Source organism: Notechis scutatus, chromosome 2 (assembly GCF_049901735.1).
Source record: "Notechis scutatus isolate UNSWTSFEM ecotype Mainland chromosome 2, rNotScu1.2, whole genome shotgun sequence".
Classification (NCBI taxonomy): domain Eukaryota; kingdom Metazoa; phylum Chordata; class Lepidosauria; order Squamata; family Elapidae; genus Notechis; species Notechis scutatus.
In genome coordinates, this window is record NC_142010.1 from 195,242,491 (window position 1) to 195,266,381 (window position 23,891).

The 23,891-nt window shown below is 36.6% G+C and overlaps 1 protein-coding gene across 28 annotated transcripts in view; it reads left to right on the forward strand.

Annotated features, from left to right (window-relative positions):
• PTPRD (protein tyrosine phosphatase receptor type D) overlaps positions 1-23,891 on the forward strand; it is a 1,313,296-nt gene that overhangs the window by 518,492 nt on the left and 770,913 nt on the right. For all 28 annotated transcript variants that reach the window (XM_087957701.1, XM_087957705.1, XM_087957708.1 and 25 more), the window contains one exon: positions 13,922-13,969. The gene's annotated coding sequence lies outside the window, so the exon portion shown is untranslated. The remainder of the gene's footprint in view (positions 1-13,921; positions 13,970-23,891) is intronic.

Consider the following 23,891-nt stretch of genomic DNA (forward strand, 5'->3'; position numbering starts at 1 on the left):
GGCTTTTTTCCCCTATGTTGTGCCATGCATTTATGAAGTCACTTTGTTTCCCCAATGTACAGATCTGCACATGGCTCACTAAGTACCACATTGCTCAGTTTGTATCTAAGTGTTTTATCTTTGGAGTGGACAAATTTCTGCCTTAGTGTAGTTTTGGGTTTGAAATGTACACATAAGTTGTGTTGGCTGAAGATCCTCCTGAGCTTTTTCAATATTCCTGCAATGTATGGAATTACAACGTTGCTTTATTCATTGTTCTTTTATTTTTATTTATTTATTTATTTATTTGATTTGTCAATTGTTTCCAAGATAATAAGTATAAGTGTATACATAGTTGTGAATACATGAAATGGGTATATATAAGAAAAATAAAAGAATAGAGAAACAATAGGGCAGGGACGGTAGGCACGTTGGTGCGCTTATGCACGCCCCTACAGACCTCTTAGGAAAGGGTGAGGTCAATGGTAGACAGTCTAAGGTTAAAGTTTTTGGGGTTTGGGGAAGAGACTACAGAGTCGGGTAGAGTATTCCAGACATTGACCACTCTATTGCTGAAGTCGTATTTCCTGCAATCAAGTTTGGTGCGGTTTCGTTGTCTGTTATGGAGGAGCTCCGGTAGGGTCTTTTTTGAGATTTGATGAAGGCCCACTTAGGATAACCATACGTTCTGAGGGCTTCCTTGATGTATTTTAGTTCTTTTTCTTTCCCATCTTTGCTGGTAGGCAGGCCTTCTGCTCAATGGTGTAGGCTTCTGATGACTCCCTTTTTGTGCTCCAGTGGGAATCACATGTAAATATTGATCTGTGTGTATGAGTTTTCTGTAAACTTCAATGTTAAGGCTTCTGTTTTCCTTAATGTGTCCTGCACAATCCAGGAAGGCTAGACTATTTTCCTAACATCTTCCCATATGAATTTGATGTATCTGTCCATAGAGTTGATACGATCCTGCCTTTGAGAAGCGAAATATCTTCAAAGAAAAACCAAAAAGTCCAGTTTTCTCTTGAAAAAGCAGCTTTGGGACAACCATGATCTGGATGACTGAGAAGCTCTTTAGACATTTATCAGTGTAAATCTATGTAAATCATAAAGTTAATTGCAATTAGTACTATGCTCAAAACAGAATTCCTATTTTAAGCTCAGATTTTTAAAAAAAAAAAAAAATGCAAATTTGTTGCGCTTATTCCAACATATAGAGGTTCATCATTTGAATTTTTCAGGACATAATTCAAAATATTTTGAATATTTTAACCAGAAGAAAAAAATGAAATATATTACTGCATTTTACGCATAACATCTTTCTGTAGATGTAAAATATGTTATAGTAATCTTGGACTTGATATTACTCATGCATATGTCATCCTGGACAAATATAGTATATACATTCTCTCACAATATTTAAAAAGGACTTTGGAATAACTTAAAGTTTTGCATATTTAAATAGCAATAGAGATCGATTTAGATACCAGATTTAAAAATCGCATCTTCCTCCTCTTCTTAAGACTGGATTAAAATAATTAGATTCTGTTTGACACATTTGATAAATTTAAAATAATTTTCTTCAGATTATTTTTTTTCCAAATACAGTTAAGTAGGCATTAAAATACATTTTACTACATTATTGAAATATTATTTTACGTGTTTTTGATTCTTTCCTACAGTTTTTCAGAATAACTGACTATATTGTGATGTTCTGTGATGTAAGAGTTTGTGTTTATACATGACAATCAAAACCAATTTTCTACTATTCTTCCCTCTTTTCCAAATAACATTGGATGTTCTGTGTCTACTCAGTGTGAAATGGCTAATTTTTATACAATTTGAGATTGTATTTTTGCAAACCTTAGTATTTCTGGAGCATACAAATATTTGCCTCCTCCATTCTATCAAAATTATTATACAGTATTGTATTTCCCATTTTAACATGAGTTTTGTACAAGGCCTTTGTTATTTGTATTTATTTATTAATTTACATCCCACCTCAAAGAAAATCTACGGTAGCAACTTATCTCCCATTTTTTCTTGTAACAACAATCCTGTGAGGTAGCTTGGGCTAAGAGAGAATGATTGACATCCAATGGATTTTTATGGTGAATGATGGGCTAATCCAGGGTGTATCCAGTGTGAATCAGTTTGGTAAAGTGGTTCAAGTACAGACTTCTCTTGAGGAGAACCCCAGCTAGGTGATGTTGGGCTGGTTACTCTTTTTCAGCCCAACTCACCACACAGTCTTGTGGTGGGGAAAATAGGAGGAGAAAGGAATAACAGGTATACTCACCACCTTCAGTTATGTATAAACTTAACAAAGGTAGCATGTAAATAAAATAAAGTAAATAAGTAAATACACTTTATAAGCAAACAAAAATGTATTTATTATTCCTTCAATAATTCTAGCTACCAGAATAAAAAACCAGTCATTATCTGATGTTTAGAAAAGTGAAACGGGTCAACAACCACAAAGTAATAGCTGCTAAACAGTTTGCTGCAACAGAAGAACTAAATAGAGGAAAACATCTATTAGCGTAAAATATAAAATGCTTATATTTTTTAAAAATGAAATAGAATGTTAGGCAAAACAGGAAAAAGGGGAAGCTAGGAAGAGGAGAAAAAGAGAATTTTCTCTTAGCAGCAGTGGTTTCTCTCACACATCTGTTGGCCCTTGGTTTAAAGTACGAGCATCTATTTTATTGTGTGATTTGTTTCTGAACTACTGCTGGGAGATCTTCAGGCCAAGCAGGAAGAGAAGCTGCTTTTCGCAGCAGACTCACATTAGAACATTAAAGGAAGAATTATGTGGGCAGTTGGGTTGTTCACTCTAGCTAGTTTGTCAAACCAGAAATAAGCTATTCCAGAGGAACATTTCTCCCATTTACTTATGGTACACTTGTAAGAAGAAATGCATGTGATAAGGGATACTCACTTTTATTTTATTTTTTTAAAAAATAACAATCCATAGGCTGCCTCACGTAGCAAAAGGTTAGGTGCACAGTTAAAATGTCTTTGTTCAAACACCAAAATAAAATCTCAAGTGAACAGAGCTCAGGATATTTTCCACAACTATTAAGTCCCCGTATCTTCATTAAAAAAAAAAAAAAACCACCTGATTTTAAATGGTTAATCTAAACATTCATTGCTTTTTTGCTGCTCAGAATTGTAGTTAGAATGTATTAAAATGCTATTAGCATTTCACTGTCTATCATGCAAAAGGTGGTTTGACTTTCTTAATGCATTAAATCCTTTGAAACAGATAACGTGCTCTGATCTGATCTGAACTCTTATTTGTCACTTTAGCATCTGATGATTTAATCAGCCATTTGTACTTCTGTTTCTTTTTCAGAAAAGGGTATATTAAGCAATTGGTATGTACAATATTAGATATAGCTGTTCACGCTTATAAAAAAAGGAATATTTAATGGAAATCCTAATAAGTACAGATGTAGTATGGTTGTATGGTTGTATTTTGATTTATAGAAGATTCAGTCAAAATGATTTCTAGGAGATTGATAAACCATGTAGTAACATTATTTGGAAAGTGGGGATAGTTACAGAGAAACTCTATTAATATAAGCATAAGCACCCTAAACACATTTGTTATGATTATTATAGCTATGTTAAAATGAACTACAGATAGTCCTCGACTTACAACTATTTCTTCAGTGACTGTTCAAAGTTACAGCAGCACTGAAAAAAGTGACTTATGATTGTTTTTCACACTTAGAATAGAATAGAATAGAATAGAATAGAATAGAATAGAATAGAATAGAATAGAATAGAATAGAATAGAATACTTTATTGGCCAAATGTGAATGGACATACAAGGAATTTGTCTTGGTGCAAATGCTCTCAGTGTACATAAAAGAAAAGATACATTCGTCAAGAGTCAAGAATCATAAGGTACAACACTTAATGATAGTCATAGGGTACAATAAATAATGAAATCATACTAGGAAACAGTCAATATACGTATAAACTTACTCAGCATTCCCTTGGTCATGTGATTAAAATTTGGGAAAATTTGGGAACCCTCCTGGGGTTATGAGATCACCATTTGCATCCTTCCCGCAAACAAAGCCAGCTTCCCACAAGCAAAGTCTACGGGGCTAGCAGACTCATGATTTATTTAATGACCACAGCAATTTGGTTAACAACTGTAGCAAAAAGGGTTGTAAAATGAGGCACAATTCATTTACACAACTTATTTAGCAACATAAATTTTGGGCTCAATTATAGTCATAAGTTGAGGAGTAGTTGGTATGGTTTTTTTCAGATTCCGATACAAAAGCTTGCTGGCAGAATCTGCCCTAGGGTATAAGGGAATCATTTTTAGACATAACTTTTTTGGGGGATGGCCTGCCAAATATATCAACGGTGTCTTCCACTGTACTAATCTTCATTCAGTTTGGAGAAATTGCAGTGTTACACTGATGGTATCATGGAAAAGTCAAATGATGATGGCCTAGTGAGCCAGTGCAGAAACCTAAAAAGACATTATATTCATGATGCTGAATTCTGTTCACACTAGTTCAGTTCCATTATTAAAACTGAAGGCAATAATAACATTATTGAAAATGTTTCCAAAAGCCCATGATCCAAAATATTTCCTCAGGGATAGGTATAGTTGCATCATATAGTAACATTTACTTGTTGCATTTGTAACATCTTGGAGAGTAGAGTATTTTTTTTTTAAAAAAATGTTGCTATTACTACTACTATACAAACTGTTTTTAGAGCCGTGGTGATGCAGTGGTATGCAGTATTTCAGGCTACTTCTGCTGACTCCTGGCTGCCTGCAGTTTGGCAGTTCAACTCTCACCAGGCTCAAGGTTGACTCAGCCTTCCATCCTTCCAAGGTCAGTAAAATGAGGACCCAGACTGTTGGGGGCGATATGCTGACTCTCTAAACTGCTTAGAAGGGCTGTAAAGCACTGTGAAGTGGTATATAAGTCTAATTGCCATTGCTATTTATATCATTGTATTTGCAGTCCTATAGCCCCTAATTCCAAGGCGACAGCAAGACTCCATTAAGAATAATAGAATAACAGAGTTGGAAGGGACCTTGGAGGTCTTCTAGTCCAACCCCTGCTCAAACAACTCTCAAAGAACTCTCCTTTGAGACTGATGACACTGTACTGGAGAACTGATTTCAGATTATCCAAATGAAACTTTCTGCAAACCATCATATCATCTCTGATACTGTATCTCCAATCCTTGAAGAGTGGTTCAGAGTGTACAGAATGCTGCATATTAAAAGATAACAATTTGGTGGATAGGATCATCTCTAAATCAGTGAGTCTCAAATCCCCTAAAAATTGCTTTTCTGGAAGCAAGTTGGTTAAGGTGCTGGGTTAGAAACTAGGAGACTCTGAATTCTAATCCTGGCCTTAGGCATGAAAAACCAGCTGAGTGACTTTGGACCAGTCATTTTGTCTTAGGTCAACTAACTTCAAAGGTGGTTGTTGTGGGAAAAATAAAAGAAGGGAGGAATATTGGTATGTTCGTCGCCTCAAGCTGTATATGAAAAAGGATGGGATAAAAGGAAAAAACCCACTGTCACCCTTACTTCTTCTGTGTAGCAAGAACATAGTAACACAGTTGGTGAATGCCTGATCTTTACATTTTCTAAATTGCAAAAGGCATGTACTTATAAATTGTGGAATGTGATAAAAATATACAGGGAAAGATACAAAATTTAAAAGAAACACACATGCATTTTGCACCACTGAAATAGAATGTCAAACATGAAATTTGTTACACTTTATCTTTCCACAATCATGTCTAGTTTAGATTTTAAATAATATTCTGTTTCTCCAATTATATTCTATGGTATGTATATGTGTGTACAGATATTTTTATACGTGGCTTATAAGCCCTATTAAAGGTATGACCTTATGAGCATATTATTCACTTAAATTTGATGTATGTTCTTACAAAACAGAAATGTATGCGGGCTAGAGCAGCATTGCTAACAGTGTATATTCCAACGTATTTCCTACTCATCCTCAAAAGCGGATGTTTATTAATTGCAAATTTGAACCTGAGAAAAGTGATATTTCATAGCACTAGAATTTGAATATGATCACTGTTATATAAAGTTTGCAATTCAGTGGAGAGAACAGAGGTTTTTTGTTGTTTTTGTTTCAACAGTCCTTGCATTTTAGGCTCCATTAACTGGAGGCGATTCCAGAGTGCAGTCTAATCGAACTAATATCTTTCCTGTTCCCAGTGGATTAATTGAATCAAGGAAGCTTAAATAAAGAACCCAATAAATGATGCTGAGCCAAGAGAATGATGACCACTATTAACAATTTGGAGAAGGCTAAGGAAACCAGTGACTAGGATAAATAGCATGGTCTTTGCAGACAGGAAATCTTCACAATGGAATGAATGTTGGGTTTTTATGTGCCTAACATCAAAATTATGCTTGCTTTTTTTTTTTTTTTGCCTTTTCTTAGCCCACTGTCTTGTTTATTGTTATTGTTAGAAGTAGACACTGCAGATAGCGGTTTTGCATATTGGAAACAGAAATAGACCAAATTCTCTCTCTCTCTCTTTTTTTTTTTTTTTGAAGTTGCCTAATACACGGAAAGAAAAACAGACAACAGAAGAATTATAGATAGAAATTTAAAAACACACAGAACATTAATAGAAAAGAATATTTGTAGCTCAGGGTTGAATTGTGGGCTGAAACATCTGCAAGAAAATCACCAAGTTGAAGAGCACCAAGGACACACACCCCAGAACATTTCTTGCAGTGCAACTACAACCCCAACACAAATCTCTTAAAAGAACCACAGCCCAACCCTGAGCTACCTATATACTCTTCTAATGAATGCCAAACATAAAATCCAATTTCTCCAAGAAAAGGGGTTAAGAAATGACGGGCACATATTGTAATATTATATATGTGGGAGGGAGGAAGGGGGACACAAGGGGAACGAAGAAACAGTGGGATAGTAAGTTTTACAAAGAGTCCTTCAAACTTTTATTTACTTATAGTTGTCTTTATTGTCATTTTATTTTTGTGCTATTGACAATGAATTCCCATGGTTTCATCCATCCTGGGTTAATAAGTGACTGGTGTGATGATATTGAGAATGCAGTAGTATGTATTTCAAGGCTGATTTTATTTGGAGCTCTCAGATTCAAAGAGGAGTGCTGCAGTGGCTAGAGATGGAGCTCTCACCTCACAATCAGGAGCCTGTGAGTTCAAACCTAGGTAGAGGCAGATATTTCTCTCTCTGGGTACACTGAGAATATATCTGCTGCAAAAAAAACCTCCGCGTTGGTGACAGGAAGGGCATCTGGCCAGTAAACACCCAGCTCTATTCAATTGCCCAGTCTCCACTCTGCAAGGGATTATGGGGTCGTTAAAAGAGGATGATGATCTCAGATTCAAAGAGGTTGAATTGATTTGAGCTATTGCACAATTTGATTTAAAAATGCACACAGCCAATAGAAAGGAAACATGACAGCTTCTGCAGCTGCTTTATTTTTGACAGAATGGGTTGAGAAGAACAGAGTCTTTAGAGAATATTAAATTTTAGTCAAATCTCTTAAAGAATTTCTTTGCAACATTTTAAAGAAAACCTCTCTGCATCCCTTTTAAAATAAACAACATTCTAAAAGTGTCAAGATGTTGGCCACACAATCATGTAATCAACAGGCATTGCACTTGAAAGAAGTATGAAAAAAAACAAGTCTTTGTGCAACTGTGGCATCCGTCTAGATTTCCTGATGACTCCACCCTGCGGATCTCTTTGATTGTGTGAATCCTCTCTGAATTTTTCATGTTTTGCCAAGCCAGTTCAGCTGTTTAAGAAGTGAAGCTTTCTGCCCATAAGAAATACATACAATTGACAGATGGGAGATCGGTAAATCAAACAGCTTTATTACCCAATCCAATGGATACCATTTGTGTGTGTGTGTGTGTGTTTATAATAGTATTAGTGAAACCAGATGTCCATCAAGTGTTTGTTAAAGTCCTCAAATGAATGTTTTGCTTTATTCTAAAGAAGATGAATGAGTCACTGACCCCTACCAACAATTCTTGGGTGGAAGAACAGGATTCAGTTCCTAACTGAATAGCACAACTATTTTGAAAGTATAGTTAGTCCCCGACTTACAACTGTTCGTTTAGTGATCATTCAAAGTTACAACAGCACTGACAAAAGAGACTTACGGCCACTTTTCACAGTTACAAGCTTTGTAACATCTCCATGATCATGTCATCAAAATTCAAATGCTTGGCAATTGACTCATATTTATGATGGTTGTAGGGTCCCAAGATCATATGTTCATCCATTGCAAACTTCTGACAAAGTCAATGGGGAAGGCAGATTCACTTAACAACCTAGTTACTCACTTATCAATTGATTCACTTAACAATGGTGACAAGACAGGTCGTAAAATGAGACAAAACTCACTTCACAACTATCTCAGTTAACAACAGAAATTTTGGGTTCGATTGTGGTCATAAGTCAAGGACTACCTGTACATTGGTTCCCAGCTTTCTAAATCCTTCTTTCAAAGTTCATAACAAAATAATTTTCATAAGGCAATTTTTATTTTTCTTACTCAATGTCTTTAAAAAAAAAACCCAAACTAACAAAAAAAAAGGTTTCCTGTAATAACCACGCAACCAGTAAGAGCTCAGAAAAGATGTATCAGCTTATGTCATAAACTTGACACAGCTTGTCATTTTTTTCTGTACTTGCTAGAAATGATTGCACTCTCATTTTGCACCTGTGATTTTGATTTTTGATTCTTCATATTTGCTGTACACAGATAATTTCTTTCATTTGTCTACTTACCTAGTATTTTCTTGAAGGATTCCAAGAAACATTTTATTCCAACACCTCAGGAAGCAATAATAATTTACACAGTGGTATTACCGGTATTTCATCTGCCTTGCAGCTCTGAGTGCATATGTGTATTTCCCCTCAGCTGAATAATATGAGAGTTGGAGACATCTGGATGGCTTTGCTGAATTAGACTTTGAAGTTGTGCTTTATTTTTTATTTTATTCCAATTTGAAAATATGACTTACTTTCTTGACCATAGTCAGAGATGTTCAGCCTATAATTCCCCAACTGTTGTCAAATTCCAACTCTCACTGGAATATTCTAACAAGTGGAGAACTACAGATTGCCTATTTTTATTTTGGTAACATGAGTCCTCAGTTAGCTGCTTTACAATCAAAGCTGTCTCAGATTTTAAGTTAATAAATGGATGGATGGATGGATGGATGGATGGATGATGACATTTAGGTGCAAGAAGAGAATAGGTGAGAAAGTATGAACCTTGTGAAATTTTGATTCCAGAAAGCAGATTCCACAATATCAGAAAAATAGTGGATGAATATTATTACGGACTGATAGGAAATACTACGTTACAACCACTGTTTGTGAACATATGACCGCAATTTTAAAAAAAATCTGTTGTTAAGTGAAACATTTGTTATTTGAGTTTTGCCCCATTTTATGATTTTTCTTGCCATCATTGTTAAATTAATCATTGCAGTAACTGTAGTAAGTTAGTAACTTGGTTGTTAAGTGATTCTGGCTTCCTCATTGACTGTGTGTCAATGAACCTGATCTGGTCAAGGCCATTTTGAGGCTTCAGTGTTGCCACACTGGAGCTGAGGGAAAGGGAGGGGGGAATAGAAATAGCTGGGGTTTTGTAGCCACAATAAAATACTTTCTCCTGGGAACCAATGACATTCCCACAGGTGGTCGGAGAGAGGAGGAGTGAAGTTACCAGGCGACTGGACAGCACCATGATTGGACCATGTGACTGATTGTTTGGGGAAGGGAAAAAACATTTACTTTTAATTAGGTGAAAACCGCAGGAATATTCAGAGTCGGTTTTCACCAGCCTGTGCCAATATGACATGTCCAATACAACTATTCTTTGAGGAACCTACCTGCCTCGGAGTTCTTTACTATGGGCATGTAACTTAAAACCCTGACATTTTGCTTGTCAGTAGTTTGCAAAAGGTGATCACATGACCCAGGGACACAGCAAAGATCATAAATATGAACCAGTTGCCTAGCACCTGAATTTTGATCACATGTTCATGTGGATGCTGCAAAAGTCGTAATTGTGAAAAATGGTAATAAGTCACATTTTTCAGTGCCATTGTGCCACTTGGAATGGTCATTAAACAAACTGTTGTAAGTCGAGGCCTACCTGTATTACATCTATTCTAGAAACTACCTATTCCTTCTTCCTGCCTAGGGGAATACTAATATCGCCTAAAGCCATATTTTATAAAGAGATTGGAAAGAAGTCAAGAAGTCATGTTCCCATACCTTTTTTTCCTTCATTCTTTCTTTCAATCAGTTTACACTGGGTCATTAACGTGGGTCCTTGGTGCTCTCTGAACTTGGTTATTTTATTCCAGATGGTTAGGTAATATTCAGTTGAGTAATGAAATGTCTGCAAGAAAACAACCAAGCTCAAAGAGCACCAAGGACCCCACTATTTTACCCTCTTATATTGGTGTATATTCTAGTTTGTACCTCCAATTTTGTCGCTTTGACTCTCTTCCTCCAATGCAAATCATTGCGTATGTTTCATTTCTCTTTTTGTCTCTTCTTTCTCTGCCTAGTATTCTCTGTGGAATCAATCAAACAGTTGTTAGTTCCATTCCAAGACTCTTCAAGATATTGTTCCTCTTGCTATTTCTTCAACCCACCTAATTATTCTAAACTCTATCCTATGCATTATTTTTCTTTTGGGCGACTTCAGATCACCTTGAGTTATGATTAAAGGCTGTTGGGATACATGTCAATTTTTTGACACATAATAAATTAGAAAGCATGAAAACAAAGACAACCCCTCCCCCCCAAAAAAATCCTAAAGACACTAGTAACCAGAGGCAACAGCAGCAAGGAAAGAGTGACAGATCAGACCTCAGAATTACCTACCAGTATACACATTTTTTATCAGTTCAGTTCATGCCAGATGTAATTTTCTTCTGAGATATTAAATATTTACATAAAAATAAATCTTTCATAAAACACAATGAAGTATCAACACATCTTAAAATGTCCATTTTACAAATTATTGCCTAATTATATACCTGTGCAATGCTACATCATCTCTCTTTTCCCTTTTCCTCCCTTCTCTCTACCTATCACCAGGGTTAGAAGGAAACAGACAAACAGAATAATAACAGAAGTCAGTGAGAGTAATAAATTGACAATTTATTTTCATGGCCGTGGAATTTAGAAGTGGACTTTATCATCTTGAAATGATAATATCCTGTTACTATTCTTACTGTGAGCAAAGTGTACTATTTGAAGTGCCTTCTGTGTTCAAGATTCCGCCTCCAATTAAAAACTAATTTATCACAAACAGAGGCAACAATAATATGGTAATTTGATTACAATGCTTATTTTTGAGGTTCAAAGTCCATATAATCCGTGCATATGTCAGAAGCATTGTAAACTGCAAAAGCTTAGGTATTAAATTATTAATATTTTTTCTAGATAATCTAAAAGTCTTTCTTGTTTATTGGGGACTAGAGGATTATGAATCACTAGGAATTATTCTGTGGAAAACACTTCCATCCCATCCAATTCAATCTTGTATATTTGTCCACAACTCCTATTGGCTTCTTTTATTCAAGAAGTGTTTTTTTTAAACTACAGTGATATATTTGCATATTGAAAGCCAACTAAAGTTCAATGATTTGATTAATATGCAATTTTTATCAATTCCTCTTTTAATTAAGAGGTAAGTAGATAACAGCAACACAAAAAGAATTTCTTTCAGAGATTATTATGTTTGAGGTTGCTGAAATTTTTTATCTCTTAGATTTATTCTCCATTTGTATTAACAATAATAGGAATAAGGGCATTCTGCCCAGCTGAAATTGCTATCTGTAGAAGAACTGAAGCTCTAAAGAGCCAAATCAGGAATTTATAAGAAACTCTAGAATATCTCCGATTCATTCAAATAGCAAAAAGCATCTCAAACACAAGGAAAATCTTATAATCAATAAATAGAATAAGATATCAGCCCAAATGAGATCCATCCTCTCCGATCTGATACCTTCCAGATGAGATGGAAGTACAACTCCCAGAATTTTCAGATAACATGGCCAATACACCTGAAGGATCTCAGGCCAGAGAAATTTCATACAATTAGACCAGTGGTCCCTGATCTTTCCATCTGTGGGTTTCAATGATGGCAGGGTGTTAGAGAGGATATCGTTTCACTGAAGCAGTACAATTGCACAGCTCCATTTGCACAAGTGGTGGGCGTGCACACAAATGGAACTGTGCTTCCCAGTTCCGAATGGGCTACGGGACCCTTGAATTACACCATATAGTCAGATTTCTATTTGATGCAACCATGCTTCTACTCATACATATAGGCCAAAACCGAATGGACAAGCAACAGGGCAAATAATACTCCATGGAACACTTCTAAAATGTGCTTCAGAAGCTTCATTGTCTTCTCTGTGTACAATGAGTTCAAAGCAGAATTACACATGCCTATGGATCTATACCAAAAAGCATAATTTTTGCCCCTAAACTTTGACAAGAAATAAACATTTTAATCAGGGGTGGGATTCAATTTTTTAACAATCGGTTCTGTGGGCATGGCTTAGTTGGTGGGCATGGCTTGGTGATAATGTGACTGGCTGGGCGTGGCCAACTCAACATCACTCACATCAAGGCACGCATCTCCTTGCCTGGCCTCTCGTGACTGTGGGGATGCTGCAACAGTCGTAAGTGTGAAAAATGGTCATAAGTAACTTTTTTCAGTGCCATTGTAACTTTGTAAAGCAAAGTACCAGCAAAGGAGGGGGAAAAAACTCCAGAGACGTTCCAGAGACAGGAAGTCTAGTCCTGCCAAGAATGTAATAAGGGTTAACGGAGAGGCAGTTTCTGTAATCAACACCAGAATGTTTCCTTCCTGCCTTCCTTACAGGATTAGGCCAGTAATTTCTTCTAACAACCGGTTCTCCGAATTGCTTAGAATGTTAACAATCAGTTCTAGCAAATAGGTGCGAACTGGTAGAATCCCACCCCTGATTTTGATGGATAAAATTGACTTTTAAAAAAATAAAAAATAAAGGGCCAAAATTCCACACTGACTTCCAATCATATTTCATGTGGCCCCCCATCTCCCGGAACCTGAAAAAAGTCACTTAGATCAATTTCTACATTCAAATTTGTTCACACTAGGTAGGGCAGCAGATGGGGATGAGAAACAGGGAGAGATCATTTTTTTTCCTTTCTTGGCTGGCAATACTTTCTTTAGTTTCCCATTGAAATCAATGGGAGAAAGTAATTAAGTCAGATGAAGATGGCAGAGTTGAAAGCCATGAATTAAAGTGGTTTTGGAGTCTACAGATCCACAAGATCCTCCCATCAAAATGCTTTGTAGTAGACTTTAACTAGAGAGTTTTGAGCTTTGGATAGCTGTGCCTTCTGTCTCAAATAAAAACTTCTTGCATGAATGGAAGGAATCCCACCAATAGAAAGTCAAGTCAATTTTATCATAATATTCTTTTCAAATAAAATATAATATTGTGCTATAAGAAATGGAAAAAAAGAAATCCTATCTCTGCACGTGAGGAGTTATACTGCAATTTTATTACCAAGCACTTCTCTTTCACTTGTACTACCCAGAATTTAAATTACCTAATGTTTCTTTAATTTGAATTTTGGTGCTGATTGTTATGCTGATTTTTAAAAGGTTCTATTATATCTTTATATTCTGTTGTATTTTATATGTGATAGATGGCTTACATAATATTAAGAGGTACTGAATACAAGTGCAAATTTTAAATAACTCAAGAATATATTCCTATTCATTAGTTGTACTATTAATTTGTATTTTATTTAATGTGATATTATTGCAAATATGTTTTTAATATCATTTATATTTTATCTTTCTTACCTTTCAGGTCTCAGGGTGAAGAATTTGGAACCGAATCACAATCTACACACTCAGGGTAATATTATTTTTATTCAATGGTTGATGTGATTAATCATTTTAAAAATCATATCTGAGTGGTACATTACTAGCAAATTCTACTGATTTTTATTGTATGAATATCTTATCAAGACAGGAAATATATTTGTATAAAAGTAATTGTCTAGTTGTTTTGTTTTAGAAAGCTACTAATGAATGGTTCCTAATGAAAATAACATTGGCCCTGCTGAAGCAAATAACAAGTAAACTGTAGACATTTACTTACAAAGGTTGTAAAATAAGTAACTGGAAATGTTTTACAGTAAGAAATTTATGGAGGAAAGATTTCCAAGAAGTAGAAATTAAGATGTATTTTATTACTAGGCAGCCATTTTTAAAATGGCTTCCACCAACACATTCAATGTCATAAAGTATCATGATAAGTTATCTTCTCGGTGAAAAAAACTGAGCAAAACATGTTGGTAATGTATTTAAAAACTGTTTTATAATCTAAGTATTCCAGTCAACATACTGAAAAGCTGCAGCACAAAACTTATTTGTAACAATGGCTTTCGGGCATTTATGTTATGCATGTTAAAGTGGAAGTACTAAATTTTGTAGGATTTGCTCATGGTAAACAGATGAAGAATTGCAGTCTACTATTATTTGATTGTCCAGAAAGTAATAATAATGTTAGATGGACAAACTTAAGATTGTTCTCATTATTTTCAGGATGTTCTTTCATGATCAACATTCATTCGTAGGGTGAAGGCAAATCAGCTCAAGTAGATATGCTCTAGTTAACATTCCACTGAGATAAAATTTGAAAGCTAACATCATTTGTATTACATAAATTATATGTCACACAAAAGTATATTTGGACAGACAACAAAGCCTCTGAAGAGCAGAAACCCAAGCCTATGAGAACCAGTTTGTCAGTTCTTTTGAGGTTTTGTTGACTGTACAAAAACAGAAGCATGATCTGTGTATCAAAGGAAGACATCTGTCAAATTGCCGCCACCCTCTGGAAAATCCACCTGTAAATCTTTAGAGTTATATATTATATCTATGTCAGATACCATTTGGGAGCCCTTCAGATTTCTAGGCACATACTGAGGGTTTTTTTTTTAAGTATTATTTTGCCTCTGTCAGTCTTAAGCTTGTAGTCATTGCTTCCTATTAAAATATACTTTTACATATTTTACTGAAGAATAGTGAACAGACTGACTTCTTTCTTAGCTGTTGTTCCATGCTTATTCTGCTCTTGGACTAGCAGTTCTTAATTAGTTGTAGTGTGCCAGTGAAACTTCTTTGTGGAAAAAAATGGTTTCTACAATCTAGTGCCATAATAGCCTTCTTTAGTTTGGTTTTCTCCAAATGTGTTAAAAGTTCTATCATCCACCTTCTCATGGGTAAAGGAGAATTATCAAGCTGAACCCTATACCTCTGGAGGTATCCATTTACACAAGACTTGTCACATGGTTTCTGGAGGGCTGAGCTGAAGTATATGAACTGGATACTGTATTAGGTTGACCATGGAACTAAAGTGTTAGTAAACTCTTAAGCCAAGGGAGCTGAGAATCACCCTGTGAAGCTAGACCTTCCCCTTTTGATAATTCTATGGGAGAACCAACTTTTTACAAGAAATACAATGACAGCCATACAATAAAAATAAATAATTGTATGGTACAGTGGCCAAGAGCTGCTATAATTAGATTTGGGGGTGAAGTTGAGGAAGCATTGAAAGATAGGTGGGACAACAATAAAAGTGTAGGTGGGTTACTTGTTTTATTTATGTTATGTCTACTTTGAAAACCACAAAGAAACTTGAGGTTGGCTCCTGGGATTATAGGTTGCTACCACTACTCTGTTGTTGTAATGGGAGGCATAAATGCTTCCAAAGTAATTGAGCACTCTCGATTGCCGTTTTTAGTCAAAATGACTGTGCTTTTGCAAGTGGGTAATGAAAATGAAATTCTGCTTTTCAAAAGCCATATGAACTTGGCTTTTTGCAGGTTTATTATATCAGAGTTCTCTTATAATAAAATGGTAGCTAGAATGACTGCATTAGGCTAATCCCTGGATTATAAAGTAAGACTGAAATGAAAAGGTTTCAAACTTTAATTTTATGTAGTCTGTGAAGGTGAAAAGTTTAAATGGAACAAATCTAATTGAATTACATAAACTTTAAATGGATGTACTTGATAGTGTCAAAGAGATTAGCTTCTTCTAACACAGCATAAATGAAGCAAAAGACGGTTCTTAAAATTTCTGGTTCAAATAGACACAACAGAGATACTGTATAACCTGGCAAAAATACAAGATCTAACAGGAATCATTACTCAATCAAATTTCAACTGTGCAATTCTATCTATCTATCTATCTATCTATCTATCTATCTATCTATCTATCTATCTATCTATCTATCTATCTATCATTTATATGTCTGTCTATCTATCTATCTATCTATCTATCTATCTATCTATCTATCTATCTATCTATCTACCCACCCACCTATCATCTATCTATCTATCTCTATGAAATCTGAAATAAAATTTGTATGAGATACTCAAGTAAAAGGGCAGCAACAATTTCTCTACAGTTATTTGTATTCTGTCATTAATGAAATATAAGAATTTCTGGTTGTTTTAAATCTTTTGCTGAAAATTATTTATTTTCAGTTTATTCACATATTCCTCTTGCACGTGGCTATCAACTACATATTATAATTCATCTATAACACATCTATAACTAATATGAGCACATAAAACTTTGCTATTTAAGGTTTAAATTAGGGTGCAACTTTCTGGCTGAGCAGTTTAAGCCAGAAATTCTGGACTGTTCATCTTCTGTAGTTTTTATTTGCCTCCAATACAGTGTTTAAGTATCAGCTCATTCTATTCATTTCAAAATCACTAGCAAACACTGTATTCTGTTGATTGGTGTTCAGTAAATACAATAAATGCAGACAACACTATACTATACTTCTTATGTTTTCCAAATCCAGTCCTCCAAAGATAAGCACTGAGACATTGCTTCTGTGTCCCAATATCTTCCATAATTGCTTATCAGACTATCTCTGTAGCACCCTATTATGTTTTATGAAAACCAATTTACCAAGGGTCCTTTTTCTTCTTGTTGTTGCAGATGCAGAAACAATTTAACTTTGATCATGGCATTTTGTTTTTAAAAAGGATCATCATTTAATATTCATTTTTCTAAGAAAAGTTGGGGAGGATTCTTTGATACACCATTTCTGTACCTAGGAGGATTCAAATTCATGATATGTTTTCAAGCTAACAATTAACTTGGATATAGATATGGTGAAATTATCTATATTCCAGCCTTTGGGGAAATGGAAAAAATGTGCTGCGTCTTAAGAAAGATATTATTTCAATATGGATTTTGAAGAAACCATACAGGCAACGTTGAAGAAACCATACAGGCAACGTTTCGGCAGAATCTCATCTGCCATCATCAGGCTTTTGTATTGTGTTCGTCTGACTCACAGACTGTGTCTCGGTTTCTGGGGGGTTTCTCCTTTAGGATTAAGTTGGTAATTGTGTTTCTTTGGAATCCATTGGAAATTAATACGTTAGTGAGGGTGTGTAATTCTGTTCTCAGGTGGCATTTGGTTCTGGAGATGAGGGTCTTGGCTACAGAGTTGATCTGTGCAGGGTGGTGATGGGATTGTGTATTTAAGTAGTGGTTGGTGTGTGTTTTCTTTCGGTGGATGGTGTGTCCTAGGGAGCCATTGGGTTTTTTGTAAATTAGGACGTCCAGGAAGGGAAGTTGGTTGTTGGCTTCTGTTTCCATGGTGAATTGTATTTTGGGGTGTAGGCTGTTGAGGTGTGTGAGGAAGTTGTCCAGCTTTTCATTCCTGTGTGGCCAAATTACGAAAGTGTCATCTACATATCTAAGCCAGAGTTTGGGTTTGTGTTCGGATTTGTCTAGAGCGTTGGTTTCAATGTGTTCCATGTATAGGTTAGTGATGACAGGTGAGAGGGGTGATCCCATAGGTACTCCTTCTATCCGTTTGTATCTTTGTGCATTGTGGATGAAGTATGTGTTGGTTAGGTAGTGGTTGGTCAGATCTAGGATGTGCTTAGGGGGGTTGTATTTGTTTTGGATAGCTATCAAGGCTTCTTTAATAGGTACTTGGGTGAAGAGGGATAAGCTCATGAGTAGGTTTCTGGGTTGTAGGTTTTGTTTTTTTATTGTTTCTATGAAGAGTATGGAAAGAGTTTTGTATGTGTGAGGTGATGGATTCTGTTTAGGGCTGGAGTCGTTTGGCGAGAAATTTGGCAAGATTCTGTAGAGGTGAGCCTATGGAGCTGACTATGGGTCTGAGTGGTGTTCCTTCTTCGTGTATCTTGGGGAGGCCATAGAGCTTAGCGCATCTGGATGATTTTTCTGGGGATGATTCTTTGCTGGATCTCTTCACTGATGGGAGAGGCTTTTATTTTGGATTTGGTGTTTTTTTCCAGGTAGGTGGTGGGGTCTGTATTTAGAGGTTTGTAATTGGGGTCTTGGAGTAGATTGGATAGTTTGGACTGGTAGTCTGATGTGCTCATCATGACTGTAGCGTTGTCTTTGTCTGCTGGGAGAATGATTATGTTGTTGTCTTTCCTCAAGTTGGTGAGTGTTTTTTGTTCTTCTCTGTGTAAGTTGCTTCTGGGTGGACTGCTGGAGCAGAGGACATTGGTGACTTTAAGTCTGATTTTATTGGCTACATCTGGGTTAATTTGGGTTAGGCTAGCTTCAACTCCACATATGAAGTTTTCAGTGGGGATGCGTTTGGGGGCGACTGCAAAGTTGAATCCCTTGGAAAGGACATTGGTTTCTACTATGGTGAGGGTTCTGTCTGATATGTTGTGTACTGTTTGTTTCATGCATTGCTGTGGGTGGGGGTTGGGCTTCTGGCGTTTCTCTAGTCTGTGGAGTTTGTTGGTATGTGTGTCTGTCTTGTGGGAGGTTTCTGTTTCAGCTCTCCAGAGGGCTGTTTGGATTTGTCCCAGAGTGCTGGCTGGATTTTGTTGCTGAGTTTGAGGTCAAGAATAAGTAGGTCCCTGTTGGTTTGGTCTAGTAGGAATATTTTCCTGTGGAGTTCGTTTCTGATTAGGGCTAATTCTGTTCTTTTCAGAATCCTTTCAGTGGCTGAGGTTTTGGAATGGAATTTGAGTTGGAAGCATGTGGGGATCACTTTTTTGTCTCGGCAATTGCGTAGGAATGTGAGGTTCACATAAGATGGTGGCTCTTCGGGTTTGAGTTTCTCGTAGGTCCTGGTCAGCTGGAAGATTTCCTCCCCGTAGAGGTAGGATAGATAGATAGATAGATAGATAGATAGATAGATAGATAGATAGATAGATAGATAGATAGATAGATAGATAGATAGATAGATAGATAGATAGATAGATATAGATATAGATATAGATATAGATATAGATATAGATATATGTCACTGCATATGTATTATATTTATTACTACATCCATATTAAAGTAACAAGGAAATCTGACCAACACAAATTATTCTAAATTAGAATGTGTTCTTTCTTTTGTGAAATGTTGTTTGTAAGGAGGAAGGCTCTTTGGAATAAACTCATTTTTAATTATTATCCCCTCCCCCCTTTCTGTATAGTTCAGTTTCCAAATATCACTCACCGATAACAGCATGGCTTAAGTGGAGGCAGATGTTCCTGCACTTTTGGGGTGACCATCTAGCAGATGGCTTAAAAATAATATGTTTCATAATTCTTTACAATCAATGATAAGATTCTTTAGAAGAAATGAGTTCAGAGGTTGAAGGAATTCAGTTGGCCTGGGAAGTAACCCAGTCTCAAAGATGATTAGGGGACTGGAGGCTAAAGCATACAATGAACAGTTACAGGAATTGGATATGTCCAGTCTAATGAAAAGAAGGACCAGAGGTGACATGATAACAATCTTCCAATATTTGAGGGGCTGTTACAGGGAAGAAGGGGTTGGCTTGTTCTCCCAAGCACCTGAGGACAGGACAAGAAGTAACGGGTAGAAAATCATTAGAGAAGCAACCTAGAACTAAGGAGAAATTTCCCAACAGTGAGAACAATTAATCAGTGTAACGGCTTGCCTCCAGAAGTTGTAGGTGTAGAGCAGGGGTCTCAAACACAATTTACCTGGGGGCCGCTGGAGGCAGAGTCTGGGTGAGGCTGGGCCGCATAAGGGATTCCACAAAAAAGGGATAATAAGGGATTCCACAAAAAAATATCACGGTGGGGGCCACAGGATATCGTCCTGCGAGCCGCAATTGGCCCGCGGGCCGCGAGAATGAGACCTCTGGTGTAGAGGCTTTTAAGAATACATTGGACAGCCATTTGTCTGCAATGGTATAAGGTCTCATGCTTGAGCAGGAGCTTGAACTAGAAGGTATAGGTCTCATGCTTAAACAGGGACTTGGACTAGAACAGGTGTCCCCAACCGCCGGTCCGCGGACCGGTACCAGGCGCGGAACAAGCCTTACCGGGCCGCTGGTTGATGGGCACCGCCATCTTTGGTAAAAAGTGCTTCCGGTGAGCTTTTCCAGGTAGAAAGCTCACCGGAAGCACTTTTGCATCAAAAAGATGCGGCGCCAGCGCTTCGGTGAGCTTTTCCGGGTAGAAAGCCATTTCTACCCGAAAAGGTCACGGGCGCTGGCGCCGCCATCTTTTTGATGAAAAGTGCTTCCGGTGGCGTCACGGAAGCACTTTTTCGTCAAGATGGCGGCGCCAGTTGACGCTGGTCCGGGCGCGGCGCCCAGCTGATGCCGGAACTGGGCCGCGGCGTCGAAAAGGTTGGGGATCACTGGACTAGAAGATCTCCAAAATCCCTTACAACTCTGTTTTTCTCTTGTTTTCTTATTCTATTATTCAGTAATTCTGTTGTTGATTGAAATCTATTTGAATTAAATACAGATACAAGATTTTTTCCCTGTCAAAACAGTTTTTTTCAAAATCTCTCCTGCAGTTTTAAACTCTGCCACGTTTGCTGTGATATTGATTCTATTCTCCCTCTGATAATATAGCCTGTTCCAAAACATTTGCCTTATGTAGAAATAAATGCTGTGATCAGTTTAGTAATACCTTAAGTGCATGTTTTTAAAAAACACAAGCAAATCAAGACTTAAAATTGAAGTCATCTACTGAAATAAATACAATAAGTCATCTATAGCTGAGGAAAAATATTTGACGGCAAGGTGCTTGGTTAAGGCATTTATATCCAACATTTTTGCCAGAAACCTTTCCATATGGTTTCCACATTAATAAAGAGACCATTCTTGCCATCAGATTTAAAACCTACAAGATAACATAAAAGGGACACTAAGAAGCTTAAGACTTCTTAATGTTCTAAGTATCTTAGTTTCTCTATTTATTAAACAGGTAGTATAATTGTTGGATAGGTATTGTAGGAAGATAAAGGTTGATGGGCCTACCTTCCTTTCCTGTGCCATAGGTTGTGATAATTTCATAATTCTTATTAGAACAACAAAACTTAGTAAAGTTTACCTAGAGCCTTAACATCAGGGGTGGGATTTTATCGGTTCAGCCTGGTTCGGATGAACCAGTAGCTCCGAAGATCAGCTGGGAGCGAACTGGTTAGGTTTGTTCCGATGATCAGCTATTGGGCCCACCTGGGCTTTAGGCTGTGCTTTATATCCTGTTTTTCAAGCTCAGCCGATTCGCACAGCACAGCGGATTGCCACACTCCAGCTGTTTAACCCACAGGGATTGCTGGAGAAGGTCAGTAGCAAATGCTCTGTGCGTGCACAAAGCACGCATTTGGCGCACATGCGCACGCAAAGTGCATGTTCACTGAACCAGTTGTTATACCGGTTGAATCTCACCCCTGCTTAGCATCTCTTATTTTTAATCAATTTATTGTTTATATCCTTGGGAATAAATAGGACTTCCTGGCTACAAGTTATTCTGATACTGCCATTCTTTATAAACTCTTTTAAAATTTCCCTGAATTTAATCATGATTTAATCAAAAGCAGAAAACTGCTATAATCATCACAAAGGGCACAGTTCTACACTCATCTACTCAAGGATTCTGAGTTTAGTGCAAGTTACTCAAAGGTGAAGTGTCTTCAGCTTGAACTGAAATTCCATGGAGATTTCCTAGACAATTGTAAATCCCACTTCATTCATTATGAATTCAGCATCACATACTGAATGGAGAAATTTAGAAGTAAGTTTGGGCAACACAAGGAACTTTTACTCCAAGTTCTGGGCCTCTGGTCAGAGCAACTTGTTTTCCTCTTTCCTTCTCTTAGTACTTATCAATATTCATTGTTATATATTTTGGAGAAAGATGAGCTGAGGACAGTTTTAGGTAAAAAATAGTATAGATTATGAGGACTATTAAATTATGATAGGTCATAAATAGGACACAAAAGAAGTGACCCTATCTACATTTAGTGGTCTTATTAGCCCAAAAGATTCTAGCTCATGCAATTCTAATGATTTACAAAGATTCACTTTTTTTAAATTTTACCAAAGACATAGACCCATATATCACAAATACATCTGCTCTAAATGAGATTAAAGAGCTTTCTGCCTCATCAGTCTTCCTGAATTAAAACTCTGTGCTAGATAATAATTAATTTCATGGTATCATGGTATGAATACCTGTTTGTGTATGTTTAATCAATAAAATATAGGTTATAGGCTGCACTGAACGAAAGAATGCTTTGGATTTCAAAGTAGCTCATTGTTTTAGCCAAACAAAATAATGTCTATTGTTGTGGCTTTTATTTCCATATTTACCAATTGAATGAAATAGCATCAGAGTTGAATATTTTTTGTTTTACTGAAAGTCTCTGTAATAATAAATAAAATCTTTTTGTTCATTTTCATTCACTCACTACTACTTTCAGCTAGATAATGTCAGGATATCGATGTTGTCCTTCCTTATTGCTTTGTGAATAGACATCCTAATTCTATTCTATACTGTATTTTTAAGATTCATCATTATTGTCACAATAATAACATAATTATTCCTTTCTCTGCATTTTCATTTCTTCTGGTACATACCATTTCCTCTCCTGCATAATTGTTCATGCATGTGATATAGTGGAATCCAACCTGTAAAAGTATATATGCATTCTGTCTGGTTTTGAAATTGATTGATTTACTGATTGATTATGTGTCTTCAAGTCACTTTCAACTCCTAGCAACCACAGTTTTGGAAATAATAATTTTGTTAAATTGTATAAGCACTGGTAAAATGTAGAGAAATATCTTAACATCAGGGGTGGGATTCTACCAGTTCGCACCTATTCTAAGCAGTTCAAAGCAGTTCAGAGAACCGGTTGTTAGAAGAAATTACTGGCCTAATCCTGTAAGGAAGGCAGGAAGGAAACATTTTGGTGTTGCTTACAGAAGCTGCCTCTCTGTTAACCCTTATTACGTTCTTGGCAGGACTAGACTTCCTGTCTCAGGAACTTCTCTGGAGTTTTTTTCCCCTTCTTTGCTGGTACTTTGCTTGTGTGGAGTGACCATTCAAAGTTAAAATGGCAAAGAAAAAAGTGACATGACCATTTTTCACACTTACGACTGTTGCAGCATTCCCACAGTCATGAGAGGCCAGGCGAGGAGATGCGTGCCTTGATGTGAGTGATATTGAGTTGGCCACGCTCAGCCAATAACATGACCACCAAGCCACGCCCACCAACTTAGTCTTGCCCACAGAACCGGTTGTTAAAAAATTTGAATCCCACCCCTGCTTAACATGGCAGTTTATTATGGTCCAACGGCATCCAAGAAATAATCATGTTGCATTTGGGTCCTCCTAACCCTGTTCTAACATCACATTTTACCAGTGGACATGAATGTATGTTACAATAGCGAATCACATCCATACAGGCATATATGCATTTTAAAAGAACTATGTGTCAGAATTCTATGCACATTGACAATAGAGAGAACATAATATCTGAGTTAGTT